This window comes from Chiloscyllium punctatum, chromosome 15 (genome assembly GCF_047496795.1).
Source record: "Chiloscyllium punctatum isolate Juve2018m chromosome 15, sChiPun1.3, whole genome shotgun sequence".
Taxonomy (NCBI): domain Eukaryota; kingdom Metazoa; phylum Chordata; class Chondrichthyes; order Orectolobiformes; family Hemiscylliidae; genus Chiloscyllium; species Chiloscyllium punctatum.
Genome location: NC_092753.1, coordinates 82,887,462 through 82,900,836, shown reverse-complemented (window position 1 = coordinate 82,900,836; position 13,375 = coordinate 82,887,462). Strand labels below are relative to the sequence as shown.

Sequence of the window (13,375 nt, the reverse complement as noted above, 5' to 3'; positions counted from 1 at the left end):
GAGATGTTCAACCGTGCTGTGCAAATGTGATTCAAGAGAAACCTTTTTCACACAGTGAGTGCTTCAGATCAGGAAGGCACTGATTGGAGGTGTGGTGGAGGCAGGTTCATCTGAGGCATTTATGAAGGCAGAGGATGATAATTTGAATGGAAACAAGGTGCAAGGTTGTAGGGAAAGCAGCACCAGATTGGCACTGAGTCAGATTGATGATTTAGAGAGCCAATGCAGACAAATTAGCCAAGTGGCCTTTTTCTACGTCATAATACTTCTGTTAAGGTTCGATCTGCAGGTGAGTCCTTTCTTTCCAAATGCCACAGTCATTCTGTGCATAAGTATTATCCTACACACCACATCAAGAGAGCAAACAGCTAAATTTGTTCTAGTGGTGTTAGTTGAGAGAGGAGTGTTCAGGTTATTGTTAAAACTGTGTGTGAAGAATCAGGTTATGGTTCAGCCAGTGTGATTAGTTAACTCATGTGTAGCAATGCCAAAATGAGAACTCAGTCCAGGAACTCCATTACCTAGAGCCATAGAGTCATAGAGATGTACAGCATGGAGACAGACCCTTCAGTCCAACCCGTCCATGCTGACCAGCTATCCCAACCCGATCTACTCCCACCTGCCAGCACCTGGACCGTATCCCTCCAAACCCTTCCTATTCATATACCCATCCAAATGCCTCTTAAATGTTGCAATTGTACCAGCCTCCATCACTTCCTCTGGCAGCTCATTCCATACACGTACAACCCTCTGCGGAAAAAAAGTTGCCCCGTAGGTCTCTTTATTTATATCTTTCCCCTCTCACCCTAAACCTACGCCCTCTAGTTCTGGACTCCCCCATCCCAGGGAAAAGACTTTGCCTATTTACTCTATCTATGTACCTCATAATTTTGTAAACCTCTATAAGGTCACCCCTCAGTCTCCAACCCTCCAGAGAAAACAGCCCCAGCCTGTTCAGCCTCTCCCTATAGCTCAAATCCTCCAGCACCAATCCTTGTGGCACTCCACTGGTCACAGGCCTCCAGTTTGAAAAACAACCCTCCACCACCACCCTCTGTCTTCTACCTTTGAGCTAGTTCTGTATCCAAATGGCTAGTTCTCCCTGTATTCCGTGAGGTCTAACCTTGCTAATCACTCTCCCACAGGACCCTTGTCGAATGCCTTACTGAAGTCCATTTGGATTACATCTACTGCTCTGCCCTCATCAATCCTCTTTGTTACTTCCTAAAAAACTCAGTCACGTTTGTGAGACATGATTTCCCATGCACAATGCCATGTTTACTATCCCTAATCAGTCCTTGCCTTTCCAAATGCATGTACATCCTGTCCCTCAGGATTCCCTCCAACAACTTGCCCACCACCGAGGTCAGGCTCACCAGTTATAGTTCCCTGGCTTGTCTTTACCGCCCTTCTTAAACAGTGACACCACGTTAGCCAACCTCCAGTCTTCCTGCACTTCACCTGTGACTATCGATGATACAAATATCTCAGCAAGATGCCCAGCAATCCTTCTCTAGCTTCCCACAGAGTTCTAGGGGACACTTGATCTGGTCCTGGGAATTTATCCACCTTTACCCATTTCAAGACACCCAGCACTTCCTCTTCTGTAATATGGACATTTTGAAGATGTCACCATCTATTTCCCTACAGTCTATATCTTCCATATCCTTCTCCACAGTAAATACTGATGCAAAAAACTCATTTAGTATCTCCCCCATTTTCTGCGGCTCCACACAAAGGCAGCCTTGCTGACCTTTGAGGGGCCCTATTCTCTCCCTAGTTACCCTTTTGTCCTTAATGCATTTGTAAAAACTCTTTGGATTCTCCTTAACTCTATTTGCCAAAGCTATCTCATGTCCCCTTTTTGCCCTCCTGATTTCCCTCTTAAGTATACTCCTACTTCTTTTATACTCTTCTAAGAATTCACTCGATCTATCCTGTCTATACCTGACATATGCTTCCTTATTTTTCTTAACCAAACCCTCAATTTCTTTAGTCATCCAGCATTCCCTATACCTACCAGCCTTTCCTTTCACCCTGACAGGAATATACTTTCTCTGGATTCTCGTTATCTCATTTCTGAAGGCGTCCCATTTTCCAGCCGTCCCTTTACCTGCGAACATCTGCCCCCAGTCAGTTTTCGAATGTTTTTGCCTAATACCGTCAAAATTGGCCTTTCTCCAATTTAGAATTTCAACTTTTAGATCTGGTCTATCCTTTTCCATCATTATTTTTAAATCTAATAGAATTATGGTCGCTGGCCCCAAAGTGCACCCCCACTGACACATCGGTCACCTGTCCTGCCTTATTTCCCAAGAGTAGGTCTAGTTTTGCACCTTCTATTGTAGGTACATCACGTACTGAATCAGAAAATTGTCTTGTCCACACTTAACAAATTCCTCTCCACCTAAACCCTTAACACTATGGCAGTCCCAGTCTATGTTTGGAAAGTTAAAATCCCCGACCATAACCACTCTATTCTTCTTAACAGATAGCTGAGATGTCCTTACAAGTTTGTTTCAATTTCCCTCTGACTATTACAGGACTATAATACAATCCCAATATGGTTATCATCCCTTTCTTATTTCTCAGTTCCACCCAAATAACTTCCCTGGATGTATTTCTAGGAAAATCCCCCCTCAGCACAACTGTAATGCTCTCCCGTTATCAAAAAATGCCACTCCCCCTCCTCTCTTGCCTCCCTTTCTATCCTTCCTGTAGCATTTGTATCCTGGAACATTAAGCTGCCAGTCCTGCCCATCCCTAAGCCATGTTTCTGTACCTGCTATGATATCCCAGTTCCATGTTCCTAACCATGCCCTGAGTTCATCTGCCTTCCCTGTTAGGCCCCTTGCATTGAAATAAATGCAATTTAATTTATTAGTCCTACCTTGTCCCTGCCTGCCCTGACTGTTTGACCCGCTTCTGTTCTCAGTTGTACCCGTCTCAGATCGATCTCTTTCCTCACTATCTCCCTGGGTCCCACCCCCCCCCCACCTTACTAGTTTAAATCCTCCCAAGCAGTTCTAGCAAATTTCCCTGCCAGTATATTAGTCCCCTTCCAATTTAGGTGCAATCTGTTCTTCTTGTACAGGTCACTTCTACCCCAAAAGAGATTCCAATGATCCAAAAATGTGAATCCTTCTCCCATACACCAGCTCCTCAGCCACGCATTCATCTGCTCTATCCACCTTTTCCTGCCCTCACTAGCTTGTGACACCGGGAGTAATCCAGGTATTACTACTCTCGAGGACCTCCTTTTTAAATTTCTGCACCTTTACAAAATACTTGCATTCATACAGTACATCTTCTGGTATCAAGACTTCCCAAGCACTTTACAGGCAATACACTACTTTTGAAATATAGACACTTCATAATTTTGGTAATACAGGATCCAATTTGTGTAAAGCAAGCTTCCACAGCAAATAATATAATTATGAACTGATAATCTGCTTTAGTGATATTTATTGAGGAATAATAACTGTCAAGCATAACACTAGATGTAACTCCTTTGCTTTTCTTTGAAATATTATGATGGAATTTATTAGAGCCACACGAGCAAACAAAAAAAGACATTGAAGTAAAAATACCTTTTTTATATCTACCCAGATAGGACTTCTGATTAGCTATCACTTGAAGGATGTCACCTTTGATAGTCTTTAGTTTGTGGAATTCTCTTCCCAACAAAGTAGCGGAGGCTGGACTTTTGAATTTATTCAAGACAGAGTTTGCTGGATTTTTGATAAAACGAGGGACTAAAAGGTTATGTGGGGCCTACAGCAAAGTGGAGCTAAGCCACAGCCAGATCAGCCATTATCTTATACAATGAAGCGGCTCAGTGGCTCAGTGGTTAGCACTGCTGCCTCACAGCACGAAGGACCCAGGTTTGATTCCAACCACCGTTCACTGTCTGTGTGGAGTTTGCACATTCTCCCCCGTACCTGCGTGGGTTTCCTCCGGGTGCTCCGGTTTCCTCCACAGTCTAAAGATGTGCAGGTTAGGTGCATTACTCTGGAGTAAATGTACATTAATAGAGTAGGAAAATTGGTTTGTGTGGGATACTCTTCGGAGGGTCAGTGTGGATTTGTTGGGCTGAAGGGTCTGTTTCCACACTGTAGGGATTCTATGATGGTGTTGATTCAAAGGGCTGAATGACCTACTGTGGTCCTTGTTCCTATCTTGTGACAATGCACCACTCCTCCACTATTATATTGTAGTATGATGACTGGCTGTAAAATGTTAAAGTTGAGAGTGTGGTGCTGGAAAAGCACAGCAGGTCAGGCAGCATCCGAGGGGCAAGAGAATCGACATTTAGGGTAAAAGCCTTCATCAGGAATTCCTGATGAAGAGCGTATGCCCTAAACATGGATTCTCTGCTCCCCGGATGCTGCCTGACTTACTGTGCTTTTCCAGTACCACACTCTCGGCTCTGATCTCCAGCATCTGCAGTCCTCACTTTCTCCTGTAAAATGCTAAACAATGGATTAAGCTCATGATTGTGTAATGGCTGCTCTCTTGCCAACATTTTTTAAAAAATCTTGACATTCCTGAACAAATTCATTGTGCATTGTTTTTTAGGACCCAGTAGGTAAACATATAATGCATTCAAGGAACAGATCTAGACTTATTATTCAGACCTGGGGTAAGACTTAAACTTGTAGCCTTTTAACTCAGCATTGAAATTGAAACCAACTGAACTAAGCCATCCAGCCCAAGCAAGAGTTATGCTCAGTTTCTGTATATTCATTAATTAGCATTGGACTACACTCCTGGAATTTCCTGTCTAAAAATATGGGGTGATTAACTTCACTGCTTAGCCAATCAGTTGCTAAGTGCTGACTGGCAGAGCAGGTTTTCTTTGAGATGGTATTTCTGTCTCCCCCTCCCGATCATCTCCAGTCCTGTATATTGTAAACAAGGAATGAGTGGTCAGAGTTGGGACAGGGCAGAGGTAGGTCTCAGTAGGTTTGGTGAAACAGTAGAAGGCTCACCACAAGAAAAAAATATTGCTTTTGGATTTCCTTTCAGGAATCTGGAAGAAAACAAATTTCTGAATTTAAGGAAAAGCTCAGCAGATCAGGCAGCATCTGTGGAGGGAAAGCAGAGTTAACGTGTTGGGGCCAGTGACCCTTCTTCTTGTGAACTCATGTTCTGAAAATTTCTGATTTTGTTTGCATCATCTGCAGTTCTGTTTTGTGTTTTTTTTAAGACAAAATTCCATTTCTAAAATGAACAGAACATTTTCACTCGAAAAAAACAAAAGCAAAAGCCGAACATTTTTATGAAATCAGTGAAATATATACCTTTCAGGGTAAAGCCCTCTCACCCCTCATTATTTGTTCAGAGGATCCCTGTCAACTGAGGTTTGTACTTTGTAAAATATATAAACTTGATGAGTAGCTGAATGATTAGCCATTGATGTTGCGTGATGGAAGTTTAGTACAATGACTCAAAGTCTTTCTTGTGCCTCAATAAATGAACAAGGTGAAGTCTTTGAGACATTGTCCTTCTAACAGTCAATTCTGCATGTATCCTAATCCCATTTCCACAGATCAACAAAAAAACATTTGCCAGCTCTTCATATTGAATAATGAAATAGAAGAGGAGAAGCTAAATACAGTTGAGCACCTTTCGGAGTCATACTCACTGATCGAGTTGAGATTAACTAGAAAAGGGAAAAGCGAGTCCAGGAATTAAAATCAGAGTTTGGATTATAGCACCTTTGGAAAAATGGAGAGTGAATTAGCTAAAGTGTGATGGATGGACAAATTAGTGTACAGAAAATTGGAGCGATCTATATGTACAGTAAGAGCGATGAAGCTGAAAGCCCATATGAAAAAAAAGGTCAAAAGTGGATGAGTTAGGGATAAACTAAGAAGGTAGTGAGATAATTTCAAAAAACATAGAAAGAAACAGTCACTTCTTTTCTTAGGACTGTCAGTAAAATAGGAGCTGCTAAAGTTGAATTGAGATTCCCAGGGGAGAGACGATTCTCACTTTGTAGGTGATACGTAATCTGGCAGGAAGGTAAACTGTATTTCTTATTGGTCTATACTGATCTAAGGAGAAGGATGTCAAGTTAAATCCTGAAGTGATTGCTTAATTTAGGTAATACTACTCAGATGAAAGCTTTAGATAAACCAAAGGAAAACTAGCCTGCAAACCCAATGTAATCCATTCTAAACTTCTGAAGGATAAACGATGGAATTAGCGAGGCCCTAAATGTTTTAAATAGAGAACTCTATATGAGGCTGGGCTTGTGTCAGAGGACTGTAAATATCCAATACACTATCATTTTAAATAATAGAGATGGAGCAATATGGTAATTATAAGCCATTTAGCTTAAACACAGTAATAGAGAAAATGTAAGAGAGCCTAATGATATGAAATAAACACAAATTTAGATCAACTGATAATTAAAACAAATCAGTATGGATTTTAAAATAGACTTGTGTAACACAAGTCTCATAAAATTTGTACATGATGTAACTGATATGGTAAATGAAGGAAATGTCAGAGGATATCATGTACATGGACATTAGCAATGGGCAACATAGAAGATTACTAAAGAATATGACATTAGTGGTCGGACAAAAAAGTGGATTGAAACTTGGTTACAAAGAAGAAAACATAATGAGGTAGAGATATGGGGCTTTCTCCCATAAGAGTAAAACACAATACAGATTTCTAAAATTGTAGTGTTTAAAAGTATGGAAGGATGGAACACAGCAGATGTAAGTGAACAGTTTCTATTAGTTGAGAGACCAAAAGCAAGGAGGTGGACATATAAAATTGAATGTAAGTTATTTAGAATGGAGAGTAGTTTATACGGAGAGGTGACTTTTTTCCAGACCCAGAATATCTTGTGGTCAGCCTACTGAATTAGAGGGGCTGGATAAGGCATCAGGCAGTCTGTCCACCCTTAGGCCTATTAGGATCTTAATTTGCTAATTATCTGCCACTTAAGAGCTTCAGTCTGGCAGTGGAATTTTTCAGATTGTGGGAGAAGGTGGGGAATGACAAGCAACTCACAGCCAGAGGGCCCATCATGTTTTTTGCCAAGTATACCAGCTCCTGAAGTTGCACAATCTTAAAACCAAAGGTTCTACTTCATTTGCAAGAGTTCATAACCCTAGTCATTTTCTCGGATCCCAGTTAGTTACGTATTCCTTTGTTGATGAGAATAAAATAATTCTTTGTTCTTTGTAGCCTCCCTCACCTACTCCCTGCACAGCCTTCGTGCAATCTCCTCTCCCTTCCCATACTCCTCTTGCAGGTCTCTTCTCTCCCATCTCTTGTAATCTCCTTTCCCTCTCCATACCCTCCTGCAGCCTCCTTTTCCCTCTGCGAACCCTCCTATATCTGCCTCCTTCCTCACCCCTCCCCTACCTGATGCATCCACCGGGCCCAACAGATGGATATGGAGAAAGTCTGGGCTGGGGAAAAAGTCACCACCCCCACCCCACCTGACTTCCAGCGTCCTGGCCAAAGTCATCAGCACTTTATCCCTTAAGGAGAAAGTGAGGACTGCAGTTTCTGGAGATCAGAGTTGAGAGTGTGGTGCTGGAAAAGCACAGCAGGTCAGGCAGCATCCGAGGAGCTGGCAAATCGACATTTCGGGCATAAGCTGAAGGGTTTATGCCCGAAATGTCGATTCTTCTGCTTCTCAGATGCTGCCTGACCTGCTGTGCTTTTCCAGCACCACACTCTTGGCTCTATCCCTTGACCCCTGCCAGCTCTTGGCTTTCAGTGAGACCCTGGACCTTAGTTCCCAGTGTCCTGGACACTCTGTTAATGCCAGCATGGACTTTCCGACTGCTCCAATGACAGAAGCCTAACCCCTTCTCTGAGGCTCCGTCGCCCTCATCATTGTTAGATTCCTTTTTTTTTAAGATTATTTTAAGTGTGGAAACAGGACCTTCAGCCCAACAAGTCCACACCAACCCTCCGAAGAGCAATCCACCCAGTCCAGTTCCCCTATATTTACCCCTTCACCTAACACTACAGGCAATTTAGCATGGTCAATTCACCTAACCTGCACATCTTTGGACTGTGGGAGGAAACCAGAGCACCCAGAGGAACCCACGCAGACACGGGGAGAATGTGCAAACTCCACACAGACAGTTGCCTGAGGCAGGAATTGAACCCGTGTCCCTGGCACTGTGAGGCAGCAGTGCTAACCACTGTACCACCGTGCCGCTGTCAGTGACCTCCTAAAGATCTGAGTATGGAGTCCATCCAGCTCTTGGCTTCTATTTGAGCAAAATCAAAACACTTGTGTCCCTTTGAACCATTTGCTGTTGGCCTCCCCTGTTGAAGCCTGCCCTGCATTAGGACCCTTATGCTGCTGGTCCCTGAATCACAACTCAGACTCTTTTTGCAAAGTAGGTTGTGAGCCCTTTCCTCTGGTTGGAGGTAAAGTTCCTTAGTCTGTTGTATTTATTCATGGTCCTGCACTGAGACATTAGTGTTCGACCACCATAAAACCATAAGAAACAGAAAGCATTTGGCCCCACAAGCCTGCTCTACCATTCTATAGGATCATGGCTGATCCAACATTCCTCACATCCACTTTTCTGTCCTTTCCCCATAACCTTTGATTCCCCGATCTACCAATCTCTGCCTTAAACACAAGGACTCTGCTCCACGGTTCTCTATAGCGAAGAGTTTCAAAGACTGACGACCCTCTGAGAGAAGATAATCCTTCACAGCTCAGCCTTAAATTGGCATACCTTAACTCTGAGACTATGTCCTCTGATCCTAGATTCTTCCATGATGGGACACATCCTTTCTAGATTAGATTCCCTACAGTGTAGAAACAGACCCTTCGGCCCAACAAGTCTACACTGGCCCTCCAAAGAGTAACCCACTTCTGTCTGATTAATGCACCCAACACTATGGGTAATTTAGCATGGATAATCCACCTGACCTACACATCTTTGGATTGTGGGAGGAAACCGGAGCACCCAGAGGAAACCCAAACACTGGGACAATGTGCAAACACCACACAGACAGTCACCCAAGGCTGGAATCGAACCCGGGTCCCTGGCGCTGTGAGGCTGCAGTGCTAACCACTGAGCCACCGTGCCGCCCTCAGCATTTACCCCTTAAGAATCCTATATGTTTCAATGAAATCACCACTCACTCTTCTAAATTCCAGTGAGTTCCAATCTGTTTAATCTTTGCTCATATAAGACAATCCTTCCATGCCAGGGATCATCCGAGAGAACTTTCTCTGAACTGCTTGCAATTAAGTAATATCTTCCCTTAAATAATAGGACCAAAACTGCTCATAATATTTCATTTTTTGTCTCACCAGCACCTTGTACTTCCTGACTTTCATACTCCAACTCCCTTGAAATAAGGGCCAATATTCCATTAGCCTTCCTGATCACCTGCTGTACCTGGGTGCTAGTTTTCTGTGTTTCCTGCACAGACCCCTCAAATCCCTTTATGCTGCAGACTTCTGCAGCTTTTCTTCCTTTAAATAATACTCTGTTCTTTTCTTCTCCATTCCACAATGAATAAATTCACATTTTTCCACATTATATTCCATCTGCGAATGTTTTCCACTTGCTTATCGATTGAAAGCTTTTTGACTCTATGATCCTCACAAAGTTGATGAACCTTACAGGTCCTAAGCACAAATTCAGCTATTCACATAATCATGAGAATACCCAAACTTAGCAAGTGGAAGGTATGATCTTCTGTATGCACCATGGAAATGCCAACTTTTAACTTACTTAACCTATCCATAGGAGAAAGTGAGGACTGTTGATGCTGGAGAGTCAGAGTCTGAAAGTGTGGAGCTGGAAAAGCACAGCAGGTCATGCAGCATCTGAGGAGCAGGTGAATCAATGTTTTGGGCATAAGCCCTTCATCAGGAATGACTTATGCCCGAAATGGCGACTCTATGCTGGAGATGTACTGCTGTACTTTTCCAGCACCACACTTTTTTCAACTTTAACCTATCAATATCCCTCTGTAAACTATCTGTATCCTTCTCACAACTTGCCTTTCCAAATATTTTTGTGTCATCTGTAAATTTGGCTACAGTTCATTCTTCCACGTCATTAATGTATATTGTAAACAGTTGCAGTCCCACCACTAACCATTGTGAAATCCCACTGGTTTCACATTGTCGGCCTGAAAATTAACCCCTTATCCCAACTTGGTGTTTCCTGCTCTTTAACTAATTCTCTATCCATGCCAATATATTACCTCCAACAATGTGGGCTCTTATCTTATGACTTAACCTTTATGAGGTACTTGTCAAATGCCCACTGTAGGTGCCTGAAGAAGGTAGAGCAGTAATTGAGTAAGGCTAAATGAAAATTGTCGTTCTTTCTCAGAAGGTATTTTTAATGGTAGCTAATTCTCTCTTTGGCTTCACTATTGGCCTGAGGAAATATCAATAAACTTACAATTTGGCTGCACAGATTTGAAAGCTCATTGACAAATTATAGTCCGTTATCAAATACAACTATGTTCAGGACTTCATGCATGGAAAACATGACCTTAAACACAGTTACTGAGCAAGATAAGAAAAACTGTCTCCTTAAATTGGAAGAGAACAATGTCAAGGCATTCCCATGGTCTTCCTTTGCAAGAGAATTTGAGTAGAGGAGGAAAGATGTCTTAATGCAGTTGTACTGTGTCTTGGTGAGACCATATATGGAGTGCAAAGGTCCAAGAAAGCAAATCACCACCACTTTCTCAAGGGCAGCTAGAGATGAGCAACAAATGCTGTCCAGCCAACGGGATCCATATCCCCTGAAATAATGTTTAAAAAACATTTGATCTCCTTACCAGAAGAAATATATTTGCCATTGAATGAGTGTGGCAGCTTTGTTGTATGAAGAGTGACTGGTGAGAGAGAATCTCATTGAAACATACAATGTTCTAACAGGATTACACAGACTGGATAATGGGATGATGTTTCCCCTGACCAGGCCAGGTCCGGGACAAGAAATCACGTTCTCAGGATACATGATAAGCCATTTCAAACTGAAATGAGAAGGTTTTTCACTCAGAAGGTGATGATTCTTTGGAATTCTTGAACACAGGTCTCTGAAGACCAAATGACTGAATATATTTAAGGAAGAAGAAGATAGATTTCTAGAAATCTGAGGTATCAAAGGGATAGTGGAAGTGAGATGGCATTGAGATGGACTAAAGGATCATTCATGGTCAGGTCGAATAATGGAGCAGGCTCAATGGGCTGGATGGTCTATGTCTGCTCCTATTTTCTATGTTTTGATGTCTAGCTGGAAAGGAGAAGGTGAAAGATGTCCTTTCTTCTTCTATCCATGAATAGTGCAGTTAGTGTCCATATCCTTGAGAAATGCCAGGCTACCATACCAGATAGTGGTGTTCTGGCTAGCACCTGGAAATCAACTGATGTCACTTGTTAATCTGGAGGACATCCAGTCAGAGAGTTTGTGGGATCACCGACTGCACTTTATAGACTACACAATCATCAATAATATGAATGTGATAGTGCTATTTAAAATAGTGCCACAGGGCAGAGGTATTGGGAGACATCCTCTGCTCAACCCTCCCGACAAGACATGCAACTCAGCACACATTCATCATCATGTAACTAAGCCTCACAAAACTTTTGCAACTTTATCACTGGCTAACAAGTATGTTGTGGTTGAAATGGTAGTGGTTAAGGTCACAAAGTCCTTGACTTCTTGAAGAAATCAGTTTGTCCTTACTTGCATTGTTGATGGGCTGCTTCATAGAACAGAAAAATGTGTTGCTGAAAAAGCACAGCAGGTCAGGCAGCATCAAAGGAGCAGGAGAATCGACATTTCGGGCATAAGCCCTTCTTCAGGAATGAGGAGGGTGTGCCAAGCCAGGCTAAGATAAAAGGTAGGGAGGAGGGACTTGGGGGAGGGGTGTTGGGAATGCGATAGGTGGAAGGAGGTTAAGGTGAGGGTGATAGGCCGGAGAGGGGTATCAGAACAGGACTTATACACTTAATGGTAAGGTCCTGGGGAGTGTTGCAGAACAAAGAGACCTTGGAGTACAGGTTCATACTTCCTTGAAAGTAGAGTCACAGGTAATAAATAGACAGTCTTTTCTTTGGGGAAAAGACTACATTTGAGATTGACTCTTAGAGCCATAGAGATATCCAGCATGGAAACAGACCTTCAGTCCAACTTGTCCATGCCGAGTGCATTTTTGAAGGTCAAATGCAGGGGGAAATTATACAGTGAATGACAGACACTTAGGAGTGATGGTATGCAGATCACTGAAGTTGACAGCACAGGTAGGTAAGGTAGTAAAAAAGGCCAATTGCATACGTGCCTTTATTGGAAGCGGCATGGAGTATAAGGATAGACAAGTTATGCTGCAGCTTTATAGAACTTTAGTTAGGCCACACTTGGAAAACTGCGTATAGTTCTGGTCACCACACTACCAGTAGGATGTGGATGCTTTGGAGACGGTATAGAAAAGACTTACCAGGATGTTGCCTGGTATGGGAGATTTTAGCTATGAGGAAAAGATAGATAGACTGGGTATGTTTTCATTGGAATGCAAGAAGCAACCTAATAGCAAGATGCAGGGCGACCGAATAGAAGTTTATAAGATCGTGAATGGCATGGATAGAGTAGAAAGTTTGAGGCTTTTTCCCAGGGTGGAGGAGTCAATTACTAGGGGACACAGGTTCAAGGTACAAGGGGGAAGTTTAAAAGAGACGTGCAAGGGTGGTGAATGCCTGGAATGCGCTGACAGAGGAGATGGTGGAAGCAGACATAATAGCAGCATTCAAGAAGCACCTAGATGAATACATGAAAAGGAGGGGAATAGAGGAATACGGATCCTTTAAGTGAAGACAGTTTTAGTGGCAAAATGTGGTGGCGCACGCTGGAGGGCCGAAGAGCCTGTTCTTGTGCTGTATTGTTCTTTGTTCTTCCTTGTTCTTTGTTACCTGAAGCTGAACTTTGATCATAAAGTTGATTCCTCCTGAGCCTTGCAGTTGGCTAATTAAGATTGCAGGGTGACCTTCTTCAGCCATTTAAGGCTGCCCAACAAAACAGTGTCTGTCATCCCTGTCTACCATTTTAAGTCTGGGCAGTGGACATTTACAGCAATATCTGTGGTCTGGTATTGAATATTCTGATCCATGACTCCCAGAGAAAAAAATGTACCGTGTAATTTCTCTCGAAAAACGGTTGCCTTGTTTCTTCTTAATGTACGTCCTTGTGGTGAGCTTGATATGTTTTGACTGCAACCATGGCTTTCTGTAATATGGGCAGGGTTTCTTCCCAAATGTGGAGTTTTGTTGCACCATCTGTAAAATAGCTGTTGGCACCTTTACTGCTTGATTTGTTGCTGCTATAGTGCAATTCTTGTTCTTTTTTAT

The 13,375-nt window shown here is 42.6% G+C and overlaps 1 protein-coding gene across 5 annotated transcripts in view; it reads left to right on the top strand.

The window, feature by feature from the left end:
- kcnj15 (potassium inwardly rectifying channel subfamily J member 15) overlaps window positions 1-13,375 on the top strand; it is a 41,101-nt gene that overhangs the window by 24,804 nt on the left and 2,922 nt on the right. The window lies entirely within an intron of this gene.